Source organism: Astatotilapia calliptera, chromosome 10 (assembly GCF_964374335.1).
Source record: "Astatotilapia calliptera chromosome 10, fAstCal68.1, whole genome shotgun sequence".
NCBI lineage: Eukaryota > Metazoa > Chordata > Actinopteri > Cichliformes > Cichlidae > Astatotilapia > Astatotilapia calliptera.
In genome coordinates, this window is record NC_137431.1 from 3,018,264 (window position 1) to 3,046,256 (window position 27,993).

A 27,993-nucleotide genomic window follows, 5' to 3' on the forward strand; every position below is an offset into this window, starting at 1 on the left:
GCACATCAGTTTGCCTGCTACATTTTACTCTTTCACTGAAGTATTTAACGGGATAAAATGTTACTTTCAGGTCTTCAAGATAAAATAGGAAATAAATAATGTCCAACTTTGCAGTTTTCTGCAGCAGGGTTCCTCTTTTATATGTACTATTAATATTCCCTCTACCCCAATACGCCTTCAGGCACCTGCTGCTGCAAAGGAGCCCCACAGCATCAGTGCTCTGCCAACAAGACTTCACCATCATCGTGAGAAATACTGCTGGGAAGTACAAAAGTGCAAATTTGATCTCCGCTTACTAACAGTGCTACTTATTAATACTACATATCTGCCCACTCTATTTGTAGTTAAAGGCTCTGCAAACCCACGCAGCTATGAGTAAAAACACCTGTGTGGGTGGATAAAAAAAAATACATTCTGGATAATACATTTTTATTGATCAAAATGCCAAACAATACTCCAAATGTGCTCTGTCTCAAGCAGCAGCAGGAGCCACCATGAAAAAGTATCATTTTTTTCATGAATCCTTACTTTTATTGTTTGAAAATGTTGGAAAAATAATATTGGAGACATCTTTGTATTATCTTTATTTTATGAGGGGTGCGCCCGCCTCGCCCCCCGGTTGGTGGCATCTCTGCCCAACACATCTTAAAAATGCTACAAGTACAACATAAAACAAACAAAAATCCACAGCATAACACAGTGGTTTAAAAAACATTACAAAAGTGGCTTTTTTCAAAAGAAATATCCACAAGTCTCCTTCACTGCATTTCTCATGGTGTTTTTTAGATTCACCAATAGTCAGAGGCGTGGTTAAATTCCAATTCCCTGCTTAATTTTCAACCATTGCTTTGTCCTCATGATGCAGAGTCACTACAATTGATATAAATTAATCAACTAAAATTGATATACATTTATAGACTGGAGATTAATACTAAAATTCAAATTGTTGAAATAGTTGAAAAGTTTAATCTTTTAGGTTTTAACAATTAATCAACATTAGCCAGAAAACATCGGAAATGTAAGACCACAGCGACTGGAACATGCAGTACTGGTTCGGGATTAACAGGAGCTTCACATCAAACTATCCAGTTTAGTAAACATATAATACATGAAAAAAAATGTGTTTGATGGCTTATTTTATTTTCAGCGGACCCGCAGAATCAGCAGATGGTGGAAGACGTGAAGGCTGCTCCTTAGTGTTGAGCTACAGACGAGGAGCCCATTGGCTTCATGGAAATGTGGTGAGGGGGGAGCGGGGCTTCCTGCGCTATAAAAGCGGAATGTGCGCGCGTGGAGAGGACGGTACCTTCAGTCAGTCGACCGGTGAGCATCACAGAAATCCACACGCAGACACGCACAGCGAAGCCATGAGTGAGGTAGGTTCTTCTTAGTAAATCGCTTTTTCCGCTTTGTGTTTGTACTTTGGCGTCAGAGACAACTGATATTCCGGACTTGGTATAAAGTTATAAGAGCAGAGCTGCAGATTCAAATAATAATAACATTTAACCCTCGCTTTGTCCAACACTCTTGCTGCTGAGATAATCGATATTCAACTTTGGTGTAGAGCCATAAAAATAACATGCACACATGTTTAACATGAAGAATGAGCTCAGTGTGCGCTTTTCTCGATTTTTCCACACATTCCTACATTTTACGCAAAAAAGCGATAAGCGATAGTGTTACAGTGAGTCACAGCCTAGATGAATATTGCTTCTGTTGTCATGACTGGAACTGATGTGCAGCTACCAGGCAGACTCTCAGCATACGTGATGGGATTTTTGCAGCTCTGATGATCTTAATCACTTCACAAACTTAAAATGACAGCCAGCACAGTCAGGTTGTTTGAGCCACTCCTCAAACCGCTGAACTCTGTGTGTGTGTGTGTGTGTGTGTGTGTGTGTGTGTGTGTGTGTGTGTGTGTGTGTGTGTGTGTGTGTGTTGAAGTTTTACTGGTGAATATGGCTACCAGTGACATTTCAGGCAGCATTGACCTACACAGTTAGTCTAATCACACAACTATTCAGATGTGATAGAAGAAGCCAGTCTGATAATGTCAGAGTGGAGATTAGAAGTAAGAGTGTTCACTGGCAGGGTAAGTCCTGTTGTTTCTGAATTATTCAAGGATAGCTGGGAACCCAGGGAAATAAAACATTCCTTGAGCATTCACAAGGAGCCAAGGCTCCAACAAGACCGCTCGTTCAACCCAAGAACCTGGACTGACTAAAACCATATAATACAAGGCTACTTTTAACCTGTCTCTAGCTCTGAGTCCACTGTTGGGCTTTATTATGCAGTAATTTTGTCACTTGATTAGTGCTTCCAGTGTATGTAAATTGTGATGAACACCAGCTGTCTCTACCTTATGAATCTTTTATTGGAGACTTGTTATGTCTTTTTGTTCACTCACATACACACATACACAAACTCACTGACTTCTCTCTTCCCCTCCTGTGTGCTGCTTACAGAGTGAAGTTAAAGTCCAATAAATAAGTTATTATTACACAAAGGAAAAGTCATGAAATAAAATTGCATAGCACATGTCTGTGATGGATTCTTGTGTCTTTAAAAACAGCAAGACCAGGGCAGGAATCTGTTGCTCTGAATGAATAATTAAATGCAAATCAGTGGTGGGCTCCATTTACCTTTAAACACTGCTCTTCTAGCTCTTTTTTATTGCGCTCAGAATCCCACACAGTTTTAATGCTCGTCAAGATAACCGGCATTCCCACCAGAAGCAGAGAAGACTCACATCACTATAGAATCATTAACAACAACAACAAACTTTATTTATATAGCACTTTAAAAAACAGTGGTATGCCAAAGTTAACATACAAGAGGGTCAGATATAAGTAATAGAGACAGATGAAGGCCATGGCAAGTACCATGTATGCTCGCAGGTTGATGGCATTAAAAACACAGAAACAAAAGAAATACAAATAAAAGCATAATAGAACAATATGTGCAAAGGATAAAAGAGTCAAGAAAAATTTAAAAATAATTTAAAGTTAAGAATAGAACTAAAGTAGCAGCAAGCATTAACTGGTAGAAAAGGCTAAGTTAAATAAACAGGTTTTAACCGCGATTTGAAGGATTGAATGGAATCGGACTCACGGATAGTAATGGGGAGGTTATTTCACAAATTGGGTGCAGCCAAGGCAAATGCGCGGTCACCTGTAGTCTTCAGCCGGGATCTCAGCTGTACCAAAAGTGACTGGGAAGATGATCTGAGTACCCCAGCACGGGTGTATGATCTAAGTAGTTCAATTAAGTTGTCTAGACAATGGGGGAGACCTTTATCAAAAACACGGAGACTTATTTCTCTAGTGACACTTGATCTTACCACCTAAAGCAAGTACAGGCAGTGCATATAAGCAATAAATATGCCTATAAACACTGTGTAACTGCATTACAGCAATCTACCGAGGCTAAATCCTGTTTCAAAGCCAGACAGCACTCTACACCAGCCAACCTACTGCCTGGATTGGTAGTGTTTTAAAAATCAATGCATGTATCACTGTCGTATTAAGCCTTACACTGTGCTATGATTCATGAAAAAAAAAGGCCATAAGTGATCCCCTGCTGTATTGTTCAGGCTCGGACTGATTCATCTTTGGCAGTGTCCACAAACATCAGGCAGTCTGAGGCTCCTGTCGAGAAAGTGGCTTAAATGTGCTGCCTGTCACCATAGTGATGAACAATTCTGCATTTCCAGCCAGTAAGAGGCTTTGAAATTACATTAGCAGCATTTTAGGCTGGTGAGGACTGCATTGCTGATGTTTATGTTGCATATTATCCATAAATCTCTCAACATTTTGTTTCTCAAACTCAACCAATGTGTCTGAACTCGGCATCATCTTCTTATTTAAAGTTACATAAAATAGAAACTTTCATTTAGTTGCTAGTTGCTGTGTACGTGTCTAATGGGAATTTTCCAGTGTAAGTAACCTAGTGTCGCTTGTAGTTGCTGTTGTGCTGTTTCGAGTTTTAGTCCTTTTTTTGTTTGCTTAAGCCTCCGGTTGTTGAACAAAAATTTAATTAGATGGCTCTCAGTGGAGAGGTTTCAGCCAGCTGTTTGTGGTTGCCAAGATATGTCCGTTCCACTTTTCAGATTTCCAGCTAAAGATAATGACTCCTTGTGTAGCCCAGTTTCTCACCTGGAGATTTGCCTACAATACCCAGCCCCGTGGTGGTTCAGGGGGAAAAGTGCCAGCCATGCAAAAGCGACTGCTGTTGGTCATGTTACATCTCCTCCCTTTTGTGTGATTAGTAGAAGTACATTGAAAGTACAGTGTGTACAGTAGGCTGCTGCACAGGGCAGATCCATGTAAGAGAGAGAAAAACACATCTGGATTGGTCACATAGCTACTGGATAACTGTAAAAAAAAATCTCCTCTAACAACAATTTGTGATTTCTGTATTCACTTGGTTACATCTTTAATGATTTTTCCTGTTTCAGTCACTGAGGGCAGTGAGGATGCCGCTGCCCGGTGCTTCTTTGGTTACATGCAGACTGTAGCGGCTTTACACCTGGGTCATGTTTTCATTTATAAAGGTATACGACCTCTATTTTGGTGACATACTGCCAGTGACCCCTTCTCAAGAAGCAAGTGAGCAGTCAGATGGTGTATATACAGTTTAACCAGATAAACCACTGTTGAGGTAAAACTCAAATTTACTATGAAAATCCTAAGTTCTTTATTGTTATAGTAAATATCAATTTTCTTTTACTTTTCCGAGGATCTGTTGTGAGCTGAGTGGCGGCCTAGAGCTCTTCCATCTTCCCATCACTCTATCTCTAACTCCAGACACCTTTTGAAGGAAACTCATTTCCACCACATGTATCCCCTAGCTCATTCTTTAAGTTACTGCCCACAATACGTAGTAATGTAGATCAATGAGTAAATTGCTTCACCTTCAAGCTTAGCTCTCTATTTATGGCAACAGACTGGTACTATCTGTTACTGTACTCCAGATCTCTCCCTCTACTTTGCTCTCTTCCTACTCATGAACTCCTCCCTAAACGTGAGCAGGTAAGCCATTGTTTTATGGCTGAGAGGCATGGCCATTGGACTTAATGGTGCTAATTCTCCCAGCCACTTAGCACTGGGCCACAGATGTAGCCTTAGTCTATGTCCAAACTTGGTATATCCGCAGTTATTGAGTAGTTGTCCTGTTATTAATGCTTGTAGAACAATAAAACTGTAGTGAAATTGTTTAATATCAGAAAAAATAAAGGAATATGATGATTTCATATGTGTTGTTCTCTTATCTGGAACATAACCTGCTGTGGAGCAGGTTTCCAGCTACCATGGCAACATATTCTAGTAAGAAGTGAACCACCTTTGTTGTACAGAAAACCCAGAGTTTACCCTGAAGATTTCTGGATAAGATGAAATACTGCTTTGTAGTACAGGCCTCTGATGGCAAGGTCCAACACCCACCAGGAACATGTCTCTTTTTGCAACATGAGCTAAGTTATCACTGTGATAGTACAACTACTGAATGGATTGCATTAAATTATCCATCCATTTTCTGCTGCTTATCTAATTCAGGGTCACGGGGGAGTTGGAGCCTGTCTCAGCTGACATAGACCATGGACAGATCGCTGTGGCTAACACAGAAGGACAGACAAGCATTCAAACTCACACCGATGGCCAAGTTAGAATCACCGATTAACCAACCCTTATGGTGGTACCCAGAGAGCCCCCACAAAAAGAACATGCAAACTGCACACAGAAAGGCCCCGGCCAGATGATCAGTTCAAACCCAGGACCCAGTGCTAATCACACCCCTAACCGGTGGCCTGCACTGAGTTAATCTGGAATAAATAATGCCATTTGCAATTGAGTGTTCAGACTTTGTTGTGGTAAATAAAGTAACTTTTAGGACAGTGATGTGGTCTTCCTCACCCTGGCGCTAACTACAGAGACTGACGTTACTGCATTCAGGCAGTAGTCTCAGACGTTCACTTTTATCACCTTTTTGACTTCTCGGTGCACAGTGTTGGTAGCACAATGGTGAAGTCATTAGCAAAGTTGTCACACAGAATGGAGATGCAGGGGAATTTTTTATTAATCCTTTATTTATCCAGGTAAAAAAATCTCATTGAGATTAAAAATCTCATTTCCAAGAGAGACCTGGCAACAGGAATAAAGTTTTCCTCTCCAGGGACTCCAGTTTCCTCTGGAATTACACTTTTTTCTGGAAAACAGACAGGTGGTGATTTCATATGTGTTGATCTCTTATCTGGAATATGTTAGGTTCTGGTGAGAGAGACTGAGTGGCTGTCTGTCTGTGATGGACTGGTGACAGCTGTGACTGTGAATCGGACATGAACAGATAGATTTTTTTAAATTATTGGTGGACAATGTCATGATGCACTGCACAATAATAACCACGAGGAAGATGGACAAAGCCACACAACTGAGACTCACAATGCAATAAAACAGATTCAGCCCTGGTGTCAAATTGTGCAGCAGCTTTTAGTGGACACCTCCACCTGCTAAAAGCTAGTGTCAACAAGACTGTACTCAGATGTGGAAATCTGATTTTCTTGTAATGTCTCTGTGATTCTGCTGCAGGTTAATCGAGCTGTGCTTAAGTGCTGCTTGACATTACAGTTTTTTTAGGATTTGACTAGCCTTTTAAATCAAAGTCATTTTCATTGTGATGATTCACTTTAACCATGTTGTTGCGTGTGGGCTGTGGCGTGTACAGTGTGTGGATGATTAAATGGCAATTTCTTAGTCATCTGTTAAAAATCTGCTTGAAAATGTAATTATTGAAAGATGGCCACAAGGCCATATTAATGGGGATATCCTGTTTTGTCCTTCAATCAGTGCATCGACATTTAAGTGGTCTCCTGTTGTGTTCACCTACCTCATACTTTAATTATATTGAGAGTGGTGGCTATCATGGCTGCTTGGCAAAGCATTTAGTTTCATCATCCAAAGTGGACTAGAGCCTTTTTTATTAAATTAATGAGATAAGAGTGTTAGAAGTTGCTGATCAGTGTAAAAAGGACAGCAAGCTGAGTGGGGGAAAGCGTTCAGGGATAGATTTTCCTTAAAACTCCTTTTTGCTGACTGAAGATGAGGTGATAGAGATGTGGACTAAAGTGATGATTAGAGGAAAAAATCTCTGCAACTGGGAGAAAATGTTCAAATAAATTTTGACTGAAATATTGTTGATTCCATGTGATGTTTTTTTCTTGCTCATTGACCATAAATGTCACTTTCTGGTCATTTCAATCTCCAATTCTCTAAATGAGATGCACACACTAACCCTAATCCTGCTTTAAACAGTGAACAGAGATTACACTAAAGTAATTTGGTGGCATTCCTGGTTTCTGCACATGGAAAATGACAAACAGCAGCGGGGGAAGAGTGGGATGAGTAAGGCCAACGTGGGAAAAAATAAAACTGACTGCGGTTAAATGACCAAGATGGGATTTGTAGGGAACCTTGCAGATGTACAGGTTTACTCCAAGGTTCCCAAAATGCCATTCATCACTTCTCTGGGGAACTACAAATAATCTTTTATAGGAAGAACTCATACTGTGCTATAATTCGCTTGTGGCCATTGCCTGACATAAAATGCAAAGCCACCCTGAATTGAAAGCGAAATCCTAATTTATTTATCAAGTTATAAAACCATCACATCAACCACATTATGCCCCTTGGAGATTCTTGACTTTCCAGTCTCCAGTAGTGGTATTACCTTTCCCTGAATGAGAACAGTAAACGACTCTCTTAACCTTTATGTGTAAATCAGAATCAGCAAATGACCTTTAACTGTTAAACCGATATGAGCTTCATTCATCTGTTTGTTAGTTTGTTTATTTTTTACTAAAATGGTTTGCCACACCACTTAGCAGTTCATATCATAACAGCATCATCCATTTGGGAGAAAGTACCGACAGAAGCGGAGTGTTTTTAAATTCCACTGGGATATTTCTGGCATACAGGATGGAAGAACGTGAGCTGGCTCTAATCTCTGTAGGTTTCTGGAGATACATTATAGTCATTCTGTGCAACAGTGCAGCACATTGTTGCTTATTATTGTTTTAAATTATGTATTCAGTGTTTACAACTGCTTTTTTTTAAGACTATGAGTATAGTTTTTAATGCACACTCTGCCTAATGCATACTAATGCTCTTTGGGAAAACCATGCTGATCTTTTATTACTTTTACTTGAATGACTCCGGCTGGAAAACACTGCACACTGCTCCTTCCATATATTGAAAATATGCTGTTTTAGATGTTTATGTGAGATAGACACTTTCAGTTGAGTTTGAGGGGTTTAATGAATCAGTACTTTTCAGTGCAGAGAGGTCTATTAACACATAGTGAGTGAAAGTAAAGTGACTGAAGAAGACATGAAATGCATCATGGGAATCCCCCGGCAGCCTACACCTATTGCAGCATAACTAAAGGAGGATTCAGGGTCACCTGCTCCAGCCATAACTATATGCTTTAGCAAAAAGGAAAGTTTGAAGCCTAATCTTGAAAGTAGAGATAGTGTCTGTCTCCCAAATCCAAATTGGAAGATGGTTCCACAGAAGAGGGGCCTGAAAACTTACAGATTATCATGCTACAGAAACAGAAACAGAGGGAGGCTGACAAATGGCAGTGAGGATGATGGGTGGCATATTTATTTATCTACAGAAGAATTAAAGTGAATGAAAAATGTAGCTGATAGCTGATAGCAAAACAACTGGTTAAACTGGTTAAACTTTGTTTATTTGGTCAACCGAGTGATTCAGATGTTAATCTGAAAGTGCTGCTGAAGTATGCATTCAGTTCAGTTCAATTCAATCCAATTCAATAAATCACAACCTTGTTTGTATGTGAGGAGAATGATTTTAAATTCAATTCTGGGTTTAACAGGAAGCCAATAAAAAGAAGCCAGTATAAGAGAAATATGCTCTCTCTTTCTGGTCCCTGACAGGACTGTTGCTGAAGCATTTCAGATCAAATGAAAGCTTTACAGGGAGTTTTTAGGAAAACCTGGTAATAATCACTTACAATAGTCCAACCTAAAAGAGAAAAATGTATGCTCCATCCATCCATCCATTTCCACTTACCAAATTCAGGGTTACTTGAATTCAGTTACTACAGGGGTAGAGGCAGAGTACACCCTAGATAGCCTGTTGCAGGTGTCCCAAGGGAAGCGTGAATAATGTAGATAGAACTGGTCTCAGCACAGAACCCTGTGGAACACAAATTAATTCGTCTTTTCAACTTGACTGTTTTACTAAATCGAACATGGCAAGAGTTCCCCTATTTATCATTAAAGCTTTCACTACTAATGTGCACAGTCTATATTAAAAGTTACTTACATCACACATGGTGACCAAGCTTGTTTACAAGAGAAGCTAATCTGCTATGATGAAAGTGCTCGTTTATCTGCTAATGCTAGCTCGTTCCCCACAATTTGTGCAGCTGTTAACTGATCTCACAGCAGTGAAAGCACAGTCAGTGGCTTGTCTACAAAGCTAATCTCCCATCAGTCTCAGCTTGACAAGCTCCATGCACTCTTTATAGGACACAGGCAAGTCCATGAGAATGCCTGTCAGATAGCTACAGTCAAGTCAAAGATGTTGTGGAGTAGAAACATGAAAAGAAAAGTGCAAATACCTCTACTTGAATAAAATTACGTTCCAGCCCTGCACTACTATGCTCAAAATAGTAAACATGGTAACAAGGCCAAAAACCTGGTTTGTTGTTTGCTGATGTGTAACCTTTTTATTGTGCTTATATAAGCTCGTGGTACAGCCTCAGAGCTACAAGCATGGCTTTAGCCTCATTCACTGGTGTTTTACTGCCGCGAGTGCTGATGTTTTACATAACCCACAGACAGTTGTACCTAAGCTGTAGTTCTCAGTGTCACATCCTGTACAGTAAAAAGAAAAGAAAATAATAAGCTATTTTTATATCGTTTTTTTCTTTTTTTGTAAATCTGGGATGAATGTGTAAAAAAAAAAAAGCCTAGTCCATCAAATGTGTCATCACACTGCTCAGGTAGTCAGTCATCGCTCAGCAGTGTCACTCTTCCATGCTGTCATCTCTGCTTCCAGTCTGGTGGTGGGGAAGCTGCTACACAGTTGTAATGGTGCTGGGATGAGCTGTCTGTGACCTAGTTTTGCTGTCTTCTCGTTAAATTGTTAATAGATCCTGAGTGCAGCATGGAGTCTCTCTAGGGAGCTGCAAAAAGAACCAAAAATAGCCCCCCACACACTACCGAGGTAATTTATTTATTTTACCAATTGCCAGGTCTTATGAAATCAGTCACTGAGAGAAAACATACATGAGCATCACATGAGGAAGGAGTGACGGAAACAACAAATCTTTAGAAGCTGCAGAAAAACATGTAAGTTTCTGCTGACACTGAAACCAACCCGCTAAAGAGCAAATTCTGGATAGACTCCATCTGAATTCTTGCAATGTGGACCGAACAAACAAAGAGAACTTGATGATAAAAGAGTTTTATTAAACTTAATTCACTTCATTATTTTTAGACAAATAATGTTTTAGGTCGTTAGCCACAAACACACAAAACAAAATAAGGAAAACAAACAAACAAAAACAAGAATTGTATGACCATTGAAAGGCTTTGATCATTTAAAAACTGCCAAACTTTTTAATAAAACTTGTCACTTTAAGTTCACGTGTTTCCTTGCACTCCGTGTAGGATGACATGTGGGTCATTTCTCACATATTTCCTGCTCGGCCATCTCGAATTTGCATGAAAATTTTATGGTCCCAAGTTTTAACACATGCAGTGAGTGCTCTGAAATTTTAGCTTCATATATCAAATACTTTGAAAGATACTGAAAGTGGTCAAAGTTTCCTTGTGGTGCTCTTATTATAACTCAGAGCAGAAAATATTCTAAAAATCTGATGATGGTGCGACCCGGGTTTTAAAATGGAAGAAGCACATATTTAACAAAATGATTTTCTGAATTATAATTAGTGTACCATCTGGTTTTATTTGGACAATCTAAAGATATTTTTGTTTTTGTGATACAACTTGTTATATTTGCTCCGTCCAGCATGACAGCTGATAATGGCATTTTCTTCAAATATGTGATTAATTATGTCACATCAAAAATAGTCTACATACTTTATTTTATAGTATTCTCTAATTCAACTATGTATATTCAGAAATGGTCAGTAATTTTTTTTTTTTGCAATTTGGAGGGGTGCTGGATTTTATTAATTTTATTTGAACTAGTCAATATTTTGACATGTTTTGATGTATCTGTCCCAGATCACATCATGATTGTGATTAATTCTGATGGTAAGAAAGACCAGTGATACAGGAGCACAAAGGACGAGAAAACTAATAATTTCTGGTGTTTATCGAGCTCTGTTTGTTGCCAGTCAACCATGATAGGCATAGTGGCACACACTGTACAGGAGGAGATCATCATTAGCAATATAATTATCATCACTGCAATCCATTTGTCAAGCTCCCTCTGTTTCTGGCATATGGGACTGGAAGCCTGCAACAGTCGTGGATCCTCCTCTGAGACAATGCAAGCTAAAAAAGAAATATACAGAAGCTGCATATAATCTGCTCAAACACCAACCAGTAACACAAACTTAGGTTCAGTTTAGCTATTGGCACCAGAACGTGTACGAGACTCGTGGTCTGCTCTCATCCAGCTTCCTGCCCTGACTCCCCAGATTTGTCTTTATGTTTGTGCTGCAGGGCCAAGACTTCAGAGTAAATCCAGATAACAAAGTGCAGAATCGATCAGTTCAATTATGTTTTAACAGCTAATGCTACTGATTGACCTGGTAGTTCAGCTTTCCATACTACATTGTGCCAAAACTTTAAACTAGCAAAAATCTCTTTGCTCAGTGTCCACAAGTTTGGGTCAGTACTCTTACCAAGATAGTTCCAAAGGCCAGATCTGAATGAGGGTGGGGGAGGTTCAATTTGCCATGTTGCAAGGAGAGCTTAACTTCTGTCTCGCTAGCTTGCCCTGCGCTCAGTGGATCTGCGCTCGACAGTGCAGCCTAGGCAGAGTAGTCGAACACAGATCCACCGAGCTCTCAACACAGACAGCATCGTCAGAAGAAAAGTTGTTAAAATAAATTAAAAATGTTGTATTGTTCGATACATATGTGTACCGAACCGAAAGCACTGTATCGAACGGTTCAATATCGATACGAGTATCGTTGCACCCCTAATATATGTATATATATATTTGTGTGTGTGTGTGCATATCAAATAATCTTCTTTAAAGTACATTGCAAAGTGTTTCCTATTGTAGAATATAAATTGCTAAGAAGTTTTCTTTTCTTTTTCTAATTATATACAACAAACATGTCTGTGGTACCTGCTCCTTTGGCAGTTTTAATAATCATGATAGCAGGCATCTCAGCTTGGTGTCACATCTGTTCCTTAGAATGTCAAGGTCACAGCTGTCAAGTGTGAACATTAATGGAAAGTGGACAGCTACAGGAGGTTAGATGTGCTTTAATGATAAAAAATATGCGAGGAGGGATATTTGATCATGTCTTGTAGAGCTAATCACAAAATATGGAAATACTACAGAGGTAGAATGCAGTAAAAACAGTAGAAGTGCTGTGTAGAATAACAACAGAACTTAAGATCAAGCTAGTCTTTCTTTCTGTTTGGCTTCAAAGGAGCCTGAAGTTTTTAATCGGTCTTGAGCAATACTTCTCCAGGCTTTATGAATGTTTGTTAATTATGAATTAATTATGAATTATGAATGTTCAAGCTTTTTCTTTGGAAATTGGCTGCTTGTATGCCAGAGGCGGAGCCAGGCATTTGAAACACCCAGGGCTTAGCCATAAAGGGTAGTATGCATTGGCGGCGGGGGGGTTTGCGGGGGGGGGGGGGGGGGGGGGGTAGAAATGAATGAAAAAGATTAATAGGCTCTGTTTTGAGTTTTGTTCAAAAAAGAATGACTTCATATAGGAAAAAAATATATCACATGTGCAGGACACCTTAAACTAGTTTTTTAATTAAGCAGCAAGGCAGAGCAAAATCAGGGCTGTATCAAGACACCGGGACTGAACCCCAATTCAACCAGACCCAGAACTGATCCGGAATTAAAACAGGACTACAACAGTAACCAAGACAGAACCAGAATCAGAACTAGATGATAGCAGCACTAAAAATCATCATAGCCCTGCACTACACTTATTTTTTAATTCTACCAAAGTCCACTATTTAGATTGAGAAAAGTTTATATAATTATTTAGCCTTGTTGTGCAAACAAGCCTGCAAAACTTAATAAATATAGAATTTGAAAAATAACAAACCTAAAAAGAAACACTAGGTACGAGATACATGAGTCCCTATGATACGGTGATACTTTTGGTAAACGACCATTTGACTAACATGTGTGTCTCACCTGCTCTTGTTCCACCTCTGTTCTGTCCTCATTCTCCATCTAAATCTCTGTTCCTCTCTCTCCCTCTCTGTTCCTCTCTCTCCCTCTCTGCTCCTCTCTCTCCCTCTTTGTGCTGACAATCATCAAATATACAGTTGAAACCAGATATTTACACACTCTTCAGACAAAAACACTTTTTTAATTGTAACATCAAATCAGACTAAATGTTTATTTTTTTAGATTGATAAATATAAAAACATATTTGTTAACTTTCAGAGTAAAGAGAGAAACTATCTGTATTTCTTAATTGCAAATGGCACCAAATTGTATTCATAATTGAGCCACACTTATGGAGCTCCACAATTCTTTTCTTGGTGTTTTGGTTGACATCTCTGGATTTTCCCATGTTAAAGAAACAGGCTCTGTGTTTTGCCTTATATGCATCCACAGCTGTGCCACCAATTTACTCACATGGACTCTACTAACCTATCAGAAGAGTCTTCAGCTCGCCTGGCTACGTTTCTCTAACAGCGCACTCGCAGGCAGCAGCTGCCCCGCTTAGTGTCTGAGCTTGGATCATACCAATATTAGGGGGGATTTACGCACAGTTGTAAATTCCCGAAGTACGGAGCCCCGCAGGGGACATGGGAGAAAAAAAAATTAAGACGGACTTTTGCGAGATCTCGCAAAACTATCTCGGGATCTCGCAAAAGTTTTGCGAGATCTCGCAAAACAAACTCGGGATCTCGCAAAACTTTTAGCCACATTCTTCGGATGCCGGCTCGAAGCCGACCGGGAGGTCGAGGCACATCGTCAACTTTACTGTGGGATCATCTTGTCAGGGAACCAAAGGTGAACATGCAAGCAGTGGAGATAGCAAAAGTAGATGCATTTAAATACCTGGGTATGGACTAGGGCTGGGCCATATCATACCTTTCACAGTGTAATGTTGGGCAACGATAAGAAAATGAAATATGGCGATAGAATATGGGTAAAACGCGCATGCGCAGTGCCTTTGTTTTCATACACACATGGCGGCGACGCAGAATAAGAAGAGCGAAAGCGGATCGTTGAATGAAACTGATGAACCAGAACTGGTTTGTAAAAATGCTGCAGCTTCACTGGTGGAACTGGTTTAGCTTTCGTCCATCAGATACACAACAAAGCACTATTTTTTGGTAGCGCATGCTAGCGGGCCGTCGTTATTACCGTGTTTTTTGGAAAATACGGCGCACTTAAAATCAATCCTTTGATTTTTCTGAAAAATCGACAGAGCCCCTTATAATCCCGTGTGCCTTATGTATGAATTCTGGTTGTGTTTACTGACCTCGAAATGATTTTATGTGCACGGCGCTCGAAAATCTGTCAAATGTTTCAGTACGACTTTGCTAAGATACGAAGCCGCACCGCTCGATGGATTGTCGGAGCATTACGGCTGTCGTTGGCAGGAGCCTCGCGGAGTGATATGTACTGCGCTTCAACATAATATTACCGTATTGTGTGTGTATAACCTCTTTTTAAGTTGTGTGGATATTCTACATGGTTATGCTGAGGATATGTCGGCCAGTTTCCACTGGAAATGCCTTTTGGTTAAACTGTCAGCAAAGAATTTGCATTTGCATTTGCAAATTTTTTATATAACTTTAATGCACATAAAAAAGCTGCTTGTGTAAGTGAAAATACATTGATGTCAGTCTTGGCATACAGTTTGATCTCATCTATGTAGAGTAGATAGCTGATGGTTACTCCACTCCTGAATCTATATTCTGTGGTGTAAATAAGGCACAGCGGGACCACAGATCATCACTTAGAGCCATTTCATTGAAATCACATCACACCACAACCCCTGAGTCCCCGTGTTTTTAACTGAGCGGCCGTGATTAAGGATGCCGTGCAGGTGCGTCCACCCTCCCTGCACGGCACCGCAGACCGCGCCCCACCACATACCTCCATCACCCGATTGAGGCCGGGGAGCCATCTGGCTGAACCTACTCCCCCGCCGCGAGTGGGAGAGGGAATCAGCCTGGACCGTCGGCACCCAACAGGGAGGTGCGAGTTCAGGTGGCCGCCCGCGAATCCAGTGGCGCCGGCGATGCTGGTTTGGAGGTCGGCCGCGTGGCAGATGGACACGGCACGGCTGGAACAGTCGTGAGCCCCAGCTCACAGGCGGCCAGCCGCCTGGACATGCAACACAAACACATTTCTGCACAGTGACAATGCTGCTTCCTCAACTGAACTAAGGGCACAAGTGATGAGAGTCAAACCTAAGTAGGGATGGGTATCGAAAGCCGGTTCTTGTTGAGAACCGGTTCCCACTGTTTCAATTCCTTGGAATTGTTTGCCCTTTTTGCAAACGATTCTCTTATCGATTCCAGTCGCCCCGAATGATGTCAACACGTTGCGGAGCGTCATTTACCTGGCAGGAAACATGGCACCTAAGCGGCTCAAACGCTCAAAAATTTGGTTATACTTTACGAGAACTGATGACAACAGGACAACTTGCAATACTTGAAAAGTAGATATTTCATTTAAGGCAGGAAACACTATGAATATGCAAAAGCATTTGCTCACAAAACACGCGATGACCTTAAATGAATGTCGTGTTTTTAATTCCGCTCCGGACTCGTGAATCTCAACCAGCAGCAGCGGTAACGTTTGCACGTCCTCTCCCATTAATGCGGCAGGTAAACAATCAACTAACAGTGCATATTATGTTAGCGCGATCTGCCTTATTACAAAACCTGCCATTACTGTGCATTTAGTGACCATGATGAGAGAGACAGAGTCTGGCTGGCTCAGATGCTGGCAGTTCTCACTGCAGTCTACTGGTAGCGTCTCCTTTCAGGCCAGGATAGACGAATGTCACCGAGCAGTGACTCAGTTTGTGGTCAAAGGTTTGCACCCGTTTGCCACAGCAGATGATTTTCAGTAAGTGAATGTGTTTAATTGTAGGCAGGGACATTACTGGATATTCTTGTGTAATTGCTACAGAATAATTTATGTTAAACTTTGTTATTGCTACAGAAGAATATTTATTTTATTATTTTACATTTACAATTTTTTTTCCCGGGGACCCTGTGACACCCGATTGAAGAGCCGTAGGCTGGATCTCTTAAGATCTCACTGTTGGGTTTGTAAGGCCATGTTACTCCTAAATTTCTATCTTGTTCAAAGAGAAGATATAAAACAAAGTTCTAAGCTAATCGACCTTATTGTTCTCCTTTTTTATAAAGAATCGAATCGTTAAACAGAATCGAAAATGGAATCGGAATCATGGAAATCTTATCAATACCCATCCCTAAACCTAAGTAAAAACTGGGATGGGCCGTGACAAACAACTCATATGAAAGTCACTCGTTGCTCCCTAAAGTCATCTTATGATATAGACTGCAGGCGCGCTCTTGTTCTGAAATTGAAGAGATGAAACCTCTGCTGAAGAAGTGAAATGGAACAGAGAATCAAATAGTGCAGAAAAAATGTGCTAATGTGTAAAGAGTGTGCACATTAGAAGTTCAGCCGTCATGTAAGCTGTGAAAAATGGAAGACTGTTAAGGGAAGAATGGAGTGGGCATGTTGGAGAAAAGAACGCTGTCCTCCAGACTTTAAAGGAAAACATTTTATTTATATTTCATGAACCAATAAGGCTAAACATACTTTGTTGCCATAGCTTGCAGCTAAAATACACCTGGTGATGATGCAGGAGTTGCTATGATAATGATATATACAGCTCTTGTTCAGTCTCCGTCTTTAAACTCAAAATGAGTTTTTGAGACAAAGACAAAAATAATCTCACTCAAAGTAACCACACACACACACACACACACACACACACACACACACACACACACACACACACACACACACACACACACACACACACACACGTGTGTGCATCCAGTTCTGACCTGCCGTTTTTTACTGTTCATCAATATTGTGCTCCATCTTCACATTGTACTGAAACAATTGCTCAACTCTTATTGTCATTCTCCTCCTGGATCTCAGCTCTGGCTGAATGCTCGCTTGTGGTGGGTGGAGGTGTGATGTATGGCACCATCACTTCATGGCACTGCCTCCTGCCCTCTTGAATAACAGACCACAATCAACCAACTGACAGTAAGCACGATGCCAGGAATCCCAGGAGATTTCTGCATGTAAACAGAAAAACAGATGGCCAAGTTGCCAAACAAGTTTTTCTTCTACTTGCTCTCCTGATGGCATAAGGGGACTCTGGGGGGAGATATTTGGCTTTATCTAGGCGTCCAGGCAGCAGAGCTATATAAACCCTCTATACACATTGAATATTCTATTATATTCTCATAAAAGTGTTCTATTAGGTTGAAGTCAGGGCTCTGTGCAAGCCAGTCAAGTTCTTCCACACCAACCTCTTCATCCATGTCTTTATGGACCTGGCTTTGTGCACTGGTGTGCAGTCATGTTGGAACGGGGAGGGGCCATCTCCAAACTGTTCCCCCAAAGCTGGGAGCATGGAATTGTCCAAAATGTCTTGTTTTCTTGAAGCATTAACAGTTCCTTTCATTCGAACTAAGGGGATGAACCTAGCTCCTGAAAAACAACCCCACACCACAATCACCCCTACACCAAACTTTACATTTAGTACAAAGCATCAGACAAGTACCGTTCTCCTGGCAACCACCAAAACCAGACTTGGTAATCTGAGTGACAGAAGGAGAAGCATGATTTGTTACTTCATGGACTATAGAGCTAGAGAGAACACGTCTCTACTCCTCAGTGGCGGTGTGGTTTGCACCACTGCATCTGATGCTTTGCATTGCTCTGGGTGATGTAAGGCTTGGATGCAGCTGCTTGACCATGGAAACCAATTCCATGAAGCTCTCTACACACTGTTGTTGAGCTAATCTGAAGGCCACATGAAATTTGGAGGTTTGTAGCGATTGACTCTGCGGAAACTTGGCGACCTTTGTGCGTCTCAGCGTTTTCTGAGCCCGATCTGTGATTTTGCATGGCTGTGGCTGAATTGCTGTCATTCCCAGTTACTTTCACTTTGCTATAATAACACTAACAGCTGACTGTGGAATATTTAGTAGTGAAGACATTTCACGACTGGACAAGTAACATCCTATCACTGTCACGGTTGACACTGGCCAACCGTGGGGATGTGAGGAAGGCGTGGAGCTCTGAATGCAAACAGTGCATTTATTTACAGTGAAAATGGAAAATAACAATAAATCCTCAGTGCGCTCCCGACTCCCGTGACGTCCTCTTCCCAGTGTCAGTGTTCCTTGTCCCCGCTCCTCAGTGTCTGAGCACCCCGTGCTCGCTGAGCTCTCGTTTCCACACTCCTCCTGGGGAGATAACAAACAGGCAGCTGTAAGACACACACAATGCGGCAGACTAACCGTACTGACCGGACGAGAGACTAACGTGAAGTCACGCAATGATCCAGCGTCGGAGAGAGCTCCACCACAATCTTAAGTAGCTCCTCCTACGGGGCTTCGTCAGCTGTGTGATGGTTTTCAGGTGTGGCCAACCACCTGGCAGGGCCACACCTACCAGGCCTGAAGGCGCCTGTAAACAGGTGCTCCCAGACACACCCAGACTCACACACATACCTGCAAGCAGGGAGAACGAGGGACAGCAACACCAAAAATACATATAATGTAATACAAGTCCATAACTGCTCAGGGACCCCAGGTCGCTCAGATCCAGGTCCCTGACAATCACGGTACCAGGCTGCAATTCACTGAGCTCCTGAATTCAGTGATTTACATGGGTGGGTGAATACTTTTGGCCATATTGTGTGTTTATCAAGAATGAGGAACACTGATGGCACAGATGCCAAACTAAAATGATACTTAATACTTTATATAATTATACTCTACACAGTCGCAGTCCGTGCATGTCAATATCAAGCATAAAAAAATAAGACGTGCCTTTTTTGTAGCATTAAGTATTGGCATGATTAGCAGTAAACTGCATGTTGCAGTACTTTTTATACTTTGTAATAAATATTTATTAACAATCCAACCACTTTTTGTATGCACATCAGCTCAGAACCCAGTATATGTTGGTATGCAGCCAATGATTGACCCGCTAACCTTTGACCTGTTCTAGTGCTTGAGCCACAGCCACCCCAAATAAACGGCACGAAACCAAAGGTCCATGTGAAGGAAACTCTTAGAAAAGCAGAAGTTGTGAATGAAGCGAGCCTCGGCTCACACTGTAAGCCTGGATGCAGTCTTACTGCAGGCGAACGGCATCATCCCATCAGAGAACTCTCAGGAGCTGCAGGAGCAGGTAGAGCAAACTTGTCTCTGCTGCAGAAACATGGATTATAGATCAGCTTATCACATCCTGGCTCGCCTCACAAAGAACCACACCTCTCCTTTCAATTGTCTTATGTGTTGCTCACATCTGTGTGACTATAGCAGATGCTTGTTTTGGTCCAGGAAACGATCAGATTGGTACTTGGGGGAATGAACAACATATTTTGGGTTGAAGGCAGGTTTACATGTAGCGTCTCAGGCTGATGTTAATTGTAACTTTTAATTGCTCATTGTTTCTCTTCTCATTTTTGCAGAGACAAGCATCTGGCCCAATGACCGGAAACAGCAAAGCATCTGTCCAAGGTATTTTTAAACCGAATTTAAATAATGTGAAGTTTTCACCAAAGATTAGATTGTTTAAAAGACAATCGTGCATAAATCTTTACACACTAAAGTGACTTCAACACCACAATAACAAGCTAAATTTCTCATATATTCTCTACTTCTGAGTGGTTTAATTTAAAGCACTGCATAAGTGTTTTTAAAGCACATTATAGGTTTTATATTATCCACAGCTGTGAACATGGTGGAAAAGATTTACAGTAAAATAAGCGTATTTTTTGCATTTAGTAAGCACAGTTCTTGAGTAAATGTACCCACACTAGAGTTCAAGTGTTTGGGCATTTTTGCATATTTAATTTTAAGATATATTCTGCTTTAAACCATCAAGTTAAAACAACAAACTGAGAGACAAAAACAAACAAACAAACACAACCTCATAAATCCACCAAGACAGTTTTTCACACCAGCTTGTGCACATGTTAGTGTCACAATCTGGCTGAAGCAGACTGTATGGAGTGAGGAGGAGGACCCAAGTCCTGACATTCGAAAGAACAAAACTTGAGCTTGACAAAAAACGAGCCTAACCCTAACAATACAAAACAGAAGGGCAAGTGTGAAACTAAACTATAACCTAAACTGGGTGATCCAACGATAACACAAAAAAACTGGAACATGAACGTGGAAACCCGGCATGAAAAACCTGGAACGTGAAGACTTGACATAAATACACGAAATCCCTGGAAACATGGATGTAGTAACAAGTAGAGATGGACCGATCCGATATTACGTATCGGTATCGGTCCGATACTGACCTAAATTACTGGATCGGATATCGGAGAAAAATAAAAAATGTAATCCGATCCATTAAATATCACGAAAGCACCTCACAAAACTTGCAACACGCCGTAACTCACCTCAGAACGTTAGCAATCGGAGCAGTATGCGTCACGTGATAGAGCGGCTGTGGCATGCGGGACCTGTCGGTGGTCTGGATAGCATTTGGAGCTTCGCTAGCAACCTGGCATTTCATCTCCGACAAAGTTATCCCCGAGAGAAGTAAAGCACGTGTGTAAGTCCATCTCTGAATGTTTGTAAAGCATTCCCACGTTAAGCTTAACGAGCGACTGCCTCTCGCTCTCCGGCTGCTACTTCAATCATGAAACTGCTTAAATGATCAGCTGATCGGCTTTTCTGTCGCGAGTCCGTCTCTCTTGTTTGTTTTTGGTCCACTTTGCACCAGAAAGAGGAAACCAGCGGCTGAACAACAGCAGCACGTTTAAGCTTGATAAGCTGTTGTTACAATTTATTTAATCTTACTTTCTACTCTAGGATCTTTTTCTACGTAGCTGACGGCTGGTAACTGTGCAGGGGCGGATCTAGCAAAGTTTAGCCAGGGGGGCCGATAGGGCATTAACTGGGAAAAGGGGGCACAAAGACATACTTTTCTTTCTTATTCTCATTTAAAATGTCGAGCTTTTAATAAATAATTATCTGACACCCAAAGTTTTAATTTGATGTAAAATGAATAGAAGTCAATTACTGTATATAGTGACTATTAAGTCTAATATATATACCCTAGTAAGCTATAGTACTTTTTACTTTGGGAAGGTACCATCTGTGCAGTCTGCAATTTTGTTGAAGAAAGATGTTGAATCTATTTAATATTTCTTGAAAAAGAATTGATTTCTGTGCATTTTTTTTTCACAATGCATCAAATTAAGGTTGATTACGTTGATTAAGCATCATGAGGTGGAGCGTGAGGGGTGGTTCCCTATTTTTTATTTATTTATTTTTGTTGTTGCTGGGAGTTGGAACCCTATTAGTTAGGTTGCTTAATATTTACGCTAAGTACTCTTTAAAATACCAGAATAGGGAGGATGGTGTAGGTCTAAGTTTATTAGATTGATCAGTATTGCTGAACTATGAAATATTTTTTTTGTATACAGGTATAACAGAATAGCTTTAGTGTAGTTGTTGTTTTAAACTTGAGTATGAACTTGCAGACTTGCAAAATGCAGCAAGATATTTTAAAAAACAGTTTTGTTGATTAAAAAACACTATATCGGATTCATATCGGTATCGGCAGATATCCAAATTTATGATATCGGTATCGGACATAAAAAAGTGGTATCGTGCCATCTCTAGTAACAAGCACACATAGCAGGAAAGCAGACAACCGGACAAGGAATGAGTGAAAACTCGGAGACTAAATACACACAGGAGGTGATCAGGGGAAGTGAAACTAAATACACTGAACATAGAACGCCAGACCTCTTCAAAATAAAACAGGAAACATAACAGGACGCAGACATGACACACGGACTGTTGAGGGACACGCACATTATGAATACAGAGGGGGAAAGGGGACTGGGGATGAGACACGGACATAACTAAGCACAAACAGAACATGATGGCTGGGGGGAAACACGTGACAGAAGGAATGCATCACAAGTGGAAAACATGTAAACAAGAGGAGCAGATGGGAGAGAAAGGCATCAATGAACCACATGAAGGGCGACTTAAACACAAGGGGTGAAGACATAAGGGGAATCTAATAAAAAATGAACTATAACTGGGCAACGTAGGGGCATAAGGTAACTAAATTGTCATGCGCCGCGGCGCGCGTGCACAAAAGGATCCAAACGCAGACTCAAGCGCTAGCAGAAAAGGACACTTTATTATAATAACAAAAGGCGAAAACCAAAGGAGCAAAACGAGGAACTACAAAACCCGGGAAACAATGATGCGAGGAAGCCGGAATCGGGACCGTGGGAGGCTGCAACAGAAAGGGGAGAAGATTACTAGGGAGCCGGGAAGCGGAGGAAACACATCAAAACTGAGTTAGACCAGTTGGCTTACGATTAGAGCGGGACCGTGGGAGCTGGGGAGGGAAGTCCGTGGAGGTAGTGGATGGGCCAGATGATGCACCGGGTGATCCAATTGAGCAGGAGGACAGGCAGGTGGCAGACGCTGAACGCCGGATCGAAACCTAGACACAAGTAGGCAGATTTAACGCAGCTCCAACAAGATAGTAATGCAACGCTTTCGCGGGAGTCTAGTTACCACAGAGAGGTGATTAACGGACTGGCGTGGAGCATCCGTCAGCGCCGGGTTATTAAGTAGCTCTTCAGGTAATCACCCCGATGGAGAGCAGGTGTGCCGGTGATGGCCCAGCCTGGGGGTGTGGCTACCCGCACATCACACACAGGACCACGGACAATGACATAGACCATCAAAATAAAACTCAAAGCACTGGGTCAAACGACCCAGGACCGTTACAGTTAGTTACAGAGCTGAAGCTGGGCATTTTAATATGGGAGCGTATCAGGACCCATGGCCTCTAAACCAGCCTCAAAACAGTCGTTTTTGGCAATGCTGCTATGGCTTCATTTTTCATCCTCAGAGGTTTTCACTTGGTAATGATACAACTTGGCAAAAACATAATTTTTTATATCTGACATCTTTAAACAATAAGAAAGTGTTACAACCAGTTTTCTTAAAATAAATAAATGAATAAATACAAGTATATATTTTTTAATCCTCATATTTGAATGTTTTCTCTGCAATTAAGGATTATTATTGTGAAATTTCATGCTGATAAAATGAAATCTAACATTGTGCTCCAGTATACCTGTCGTGCTTTTCTTATTTAATTTGAATAGTTAATTTCAGTTTGTTTCTTCACTGTTTATCTGAAACAACACACCAGTTCTTTCTAGCATGGCAGTGACTTACTTTGTAAACTGGGCCATGGTATTGTTGGCACGATGAAGTAATTCTAATCCCTTGAGTTATAAACAGCAAAATTGGACTGTGAATACTTGGCAGAATCCTTTGAAATTCATAAATGGTGCTAAGTGCAGAACTATCATCCTGGCAAAATGATAGTGTGGAAGAACAAAAGACTGCTTCTAATGAACCTCACACCAGTGAATGGCATTTTTCAAGACCTGAGCTCAGGTGAGAAAATCAGTCTGGCTTGCAGGATTATCAGTCGCTAACTAAGCTTAAAAATATATATCCTGTCAGGAATATGCATTCAGCAGCTGTTCGACCATGGAGAAGGTGTCATAAATCTTGTAAGTAAATCTAAGTAAGTCACTGTAGTCTGCACATTTTCTGAATTCAATTTCACGGCACTCACTGAATGTAATCTCCTCCACTGCTCGAAGGTAACATTCTTCTCACACAATCAGTGTAGCAGGTTAATAGCAGCCCATTCACTGCCAAACAGTTCCATAGTTCATTCAGCACAGAAGGACCGGATGTTATTTCGCCTCCGTCTCTGGGGCTGCTGATAACCCTGTAAAGACCCCGTGTTGAAATGGATTTTTGTCTCAACCTTTGGGATGATGAAGTGCGTTGCAGCTCTGGCTCGGTCCGAAGGGGGACATGACAGCAGTGATCAGGAGGAATTTGAGGACACTAAATTGAATTTGACACGTGTGAATTGCATTCTTGTGACATTTGTCCGTTTTGGTCTTTCCTTTTAAGAAGAGGTGGTAAGCTGTGTGCCCTTGAATTCTATGCAGGAAAGAAAAGGCACTCACAAAATGAATAATGCTCAACACATGACAATATCAGGAATCACAAATCCAAAGATGACATGTGTTGCATAGATTGTATAGAAACCTCCTTCACATAGATGGAGCCATACAACTGCTGTCATTTGCCTGTTTGCTTTGGCATAGCCACTCCAATGTCTCTATTCTCACCTCTAACATTTTTTTAATCCATTCATATAAATTACATGCCATGTTCCAGCTTCAGAAAAAGGGAAATCTCAAAAAGCAATTTCTCACTGTAGCAGTTTATATTTGTCAGCAAGACCTTCCTGCTCTTCCATGTGCGTATGCGGACAGTGGCGTGAAAGAGGCCCAGAGAACAGCAGCAAAACCTGAAGTCAAACATGGCGGCCCATTGTGTGGGGCTTGTGGGACGAAGCTATATCTCTTAAAAATACAGAACATAATAACTAATTTACTTTACAACATTCATGGACTGTACCATTTAATATACTCAGAATTCTAAGCAACACTTAAACATATGGGAATTGTTATCTTTTATTTCTTAATTTAAACTTTTTTTTCTTTTCTGACTCCAGCAGATAAAGATAGAAACAAAGTTACTGCCAAAGTCCACAGTGCCTTGCAGTCTGGGATAATTTACATTTCCCTGTTTCAAGATTATAGATGTTTCCAATGTTTGTTTGCCTAGGCCTTCACTAATCATTGTCCATATACTCTAAGGTTGCTGTAATATATATGTAAATGATCTGCAGCAATGATTTACAGATGGGATTCATTCATTGGTTCAGCAGTATGACATACATATGACCTAAAGCCTGATGTGCTTTTAAAAGTTTCTTTGTGGTGTAAAGGGCATGAGCCATGTGGAGCAGGTGTGACTATAAAGAGTGATGGTGTGTGTGTGTAATAGAGAGAGATGTGTGTGTGGCTTCTGCAGTTATGAAATATAAAGTTGTTTTTCACTGTCATCCAAGGGCTTCAAGGTCAACAAAAGGTACCATCTAAGCGTAAGTAGGCCATTTGGAAAAAAAATCACCTTTCATGCAAGAGTGCACAACCACGCACGGAGCACTGTACTGCATGAAAACTGTAATGCTCAAATAAACAACTGACCTTTTAAAAAAGCGAATGAATGAGCATGATGTTTTCTGGTGGGTTTTTTTTATTGCCGTGAGAACTGAAGAGATATCCTGTAAAACTTTTCACATGTTCATGTTCTGTGATCAAGCAGCCAGATGCACTTCTGTCTTCTCTGTTTATCCCTGTTTGGGCACTTCATCTTTGTTGCTTTGAATCTATTAATCAGAAGCTTGTTTCTTAATTAAGTACAGTGCATCTCATTCCCTTCACACACAGCACCCGGAGGCTTGAAGGAGTTTTGGGTTCTGGCTTAAAGAACTAGAATCTTCTCTGCTGCGCTGTGAAGAGCACGTTCCCCGTTTGCTTCTTTTGACAGTTTGGGAGCTTCTGCTCTGTCCTTTTACTGAATGTCAGCCATCTGTAATGACATTTACATCTAACAAGAAAGAGGTCACTTCTGCAGCACTGCAACAGAGCAGTAAACTGCAAAATCTTTACTAAATGTTTTCTTTCTGTGTTTATAAACCGCCGTTTATACTGTTGTGTTCGTGTCCAATAATGGCTCGTTTAATGGCTTCCCCATGCCCAGAGTTTACCGGTCTCTTTGAATCTGTAAAACATTAGGCTTCCCTCAGCTGTCGAGGATCTTCCAGCCTGACGAGGATAAAAGTTAGGCTCATGAAGCTGGCGGATCAGTGTAAAATAATGGTTTGAAATTAAATACAAAGAGAAAATATAACGTAAGTAGAAGCAGTATTCATGCATATGTTCCAAGAAGCGGCTTTACCTTGCTCTCTGTGTCAGGAGTAGAGGTTAGCCAAGTTTGTCAAACTAACCAGCTAGTCTTCATCTCAAAAAACTTTTATGCAAATTTACATATTTTTGTAAAACCAAAAGTTTACAATACCTGTAATAACTAGGAATAAAAAAACAGCCCTGGTTGCTGAATGTTCTCTTTCACAGGATAAAACAGAAACTTAGCGTTTTGGACACCAAGGGTAAGAAATATTGAGACTCCCAGTTCATGACATGTGGACACTTGTAAAGGTTTTCTTTGCCAAAACACATAAAAAGTCATTTGGCATCAAATATTTTTTCAGCGCACAGGTTTACCAGGTAATTTTGAAGCTTGAATCCATCCTGTGAAAGTGAGACAAATTAGTGAGTGAAAACAAAGCCCCAAACTTCCTTAACTTGGATGAGTTTACATCCTAATTATTGACAGGAATTACAAACTTGCAGATTACAGAACAACAGTATTTGACCCTCTGGGATGAAGTGTGTTGGTGATTATATGTTACAAGCCTCAGGGGGGCAGTAGTGAGTCCTTTATCATTTGATGCACTGTATTCAGATGACGTCACATTACTAGAGGTTCATTTTGCTCAGAAGATAGAACAGGTCATCCATCAGTTGGAAAGTTGGTGGTTCAGTTCTTGGTTGTGGCCTGTTGAGGAAAAGCTGGATCGTCAGACACCAGCTTGTCGGTCTGGTGACTCAAACAAGCTCTCCTCCGCATAAATCACTTCGCCAACCCCAATGTTACGGTTAACAGGTGGATTTTCCCATTTGAGTGCAGCTAGCCGAACAGCGAACACCCACTTATTGCTAAAGAGACAGAGAGTGAAAGTGGACAGCATAGATTGTGCCTTGAGAGAAATCTTTCAGGAACTTTTGATATGTTTATGAACTCCCCTCTTGAAAGTCCTGCTGTCCTCTCACATTTCCACGTCTCCTCTCTCCCCAGAAGAAAAGAAGAACAACCTCCCCCCGGATTTCGACATCGACATGGACGCCCCGGAGACGGCGAAGGCTGCTGTGACCATCCAGTCACAGTTCAGGAAATTCCAGAAAAAGAAGCAGGATGTGAAGTCGTAGAGTGGCATCTCTTAGCCTCGTCTTCAGCTGACGTGGGCCCGGTCATGCATGTCAATTAAACTGCATCATTATGAACTGGAAAGGGAGGGTGAGGGCGAGATTCCTGAAGGTGGAGGTAGAAGGGTGCGGTTAAATTGTACCTTTGTGAAAGTCTGTGCATAATGAATAACTTTACTATATACAAAATGTTGCATTATTACTTTCTTGGTGTATGTATTTAGATAATAATATAATTTTGCTATTTCTTTTTTACTTCAGTGACACTTTACAGTGTGGTTTCACACTCACTGCACACCCACATAAACAGGAAGCTGGCAGGTCTTCTCATGTAATGTTAAACAGCGATCTTTGATTGATGCTATAATCTGGGTCACAGTACCAGCAGAAGAGTTGGGCTCCACTGGAGGCCTGTTACTGGCTTCTTCCTGTGGCTGAGCAGAATGATTCCATACTGTTACCAGTGTCTTTAAAATCCAATCAGTTTAGTGTCTCTAAATGTGTTCACATGTCAGAGATCTCCTCTCCAACACACTTTTCCCCCGATGA

General features: G+C 41.0%; 1 non-coding gene across 1 annotated transcript; it reads left to right on the forward strand.

Annotated features, from left to right (window-relative positions):
- Positions 1 to 1,241: 1,241 nt before the first annotated feature.
- pcp4a (Purkinje cell protein 4a) lies at positions 1,242 to 27,407 on the forward strand. Its single transcript, XR_013911639.1, has 3 exons — positions 1,242 to 1,376; positions 19,933 to 19,981; positions 27,317 to 27,407. It is a non-coding gene; the product is annotated as a Purkinje cell protein 4a (transcript).
- The last annotated feature ends 586 nt before the right edge of the window (positions 27,408 to 27,993 follow it).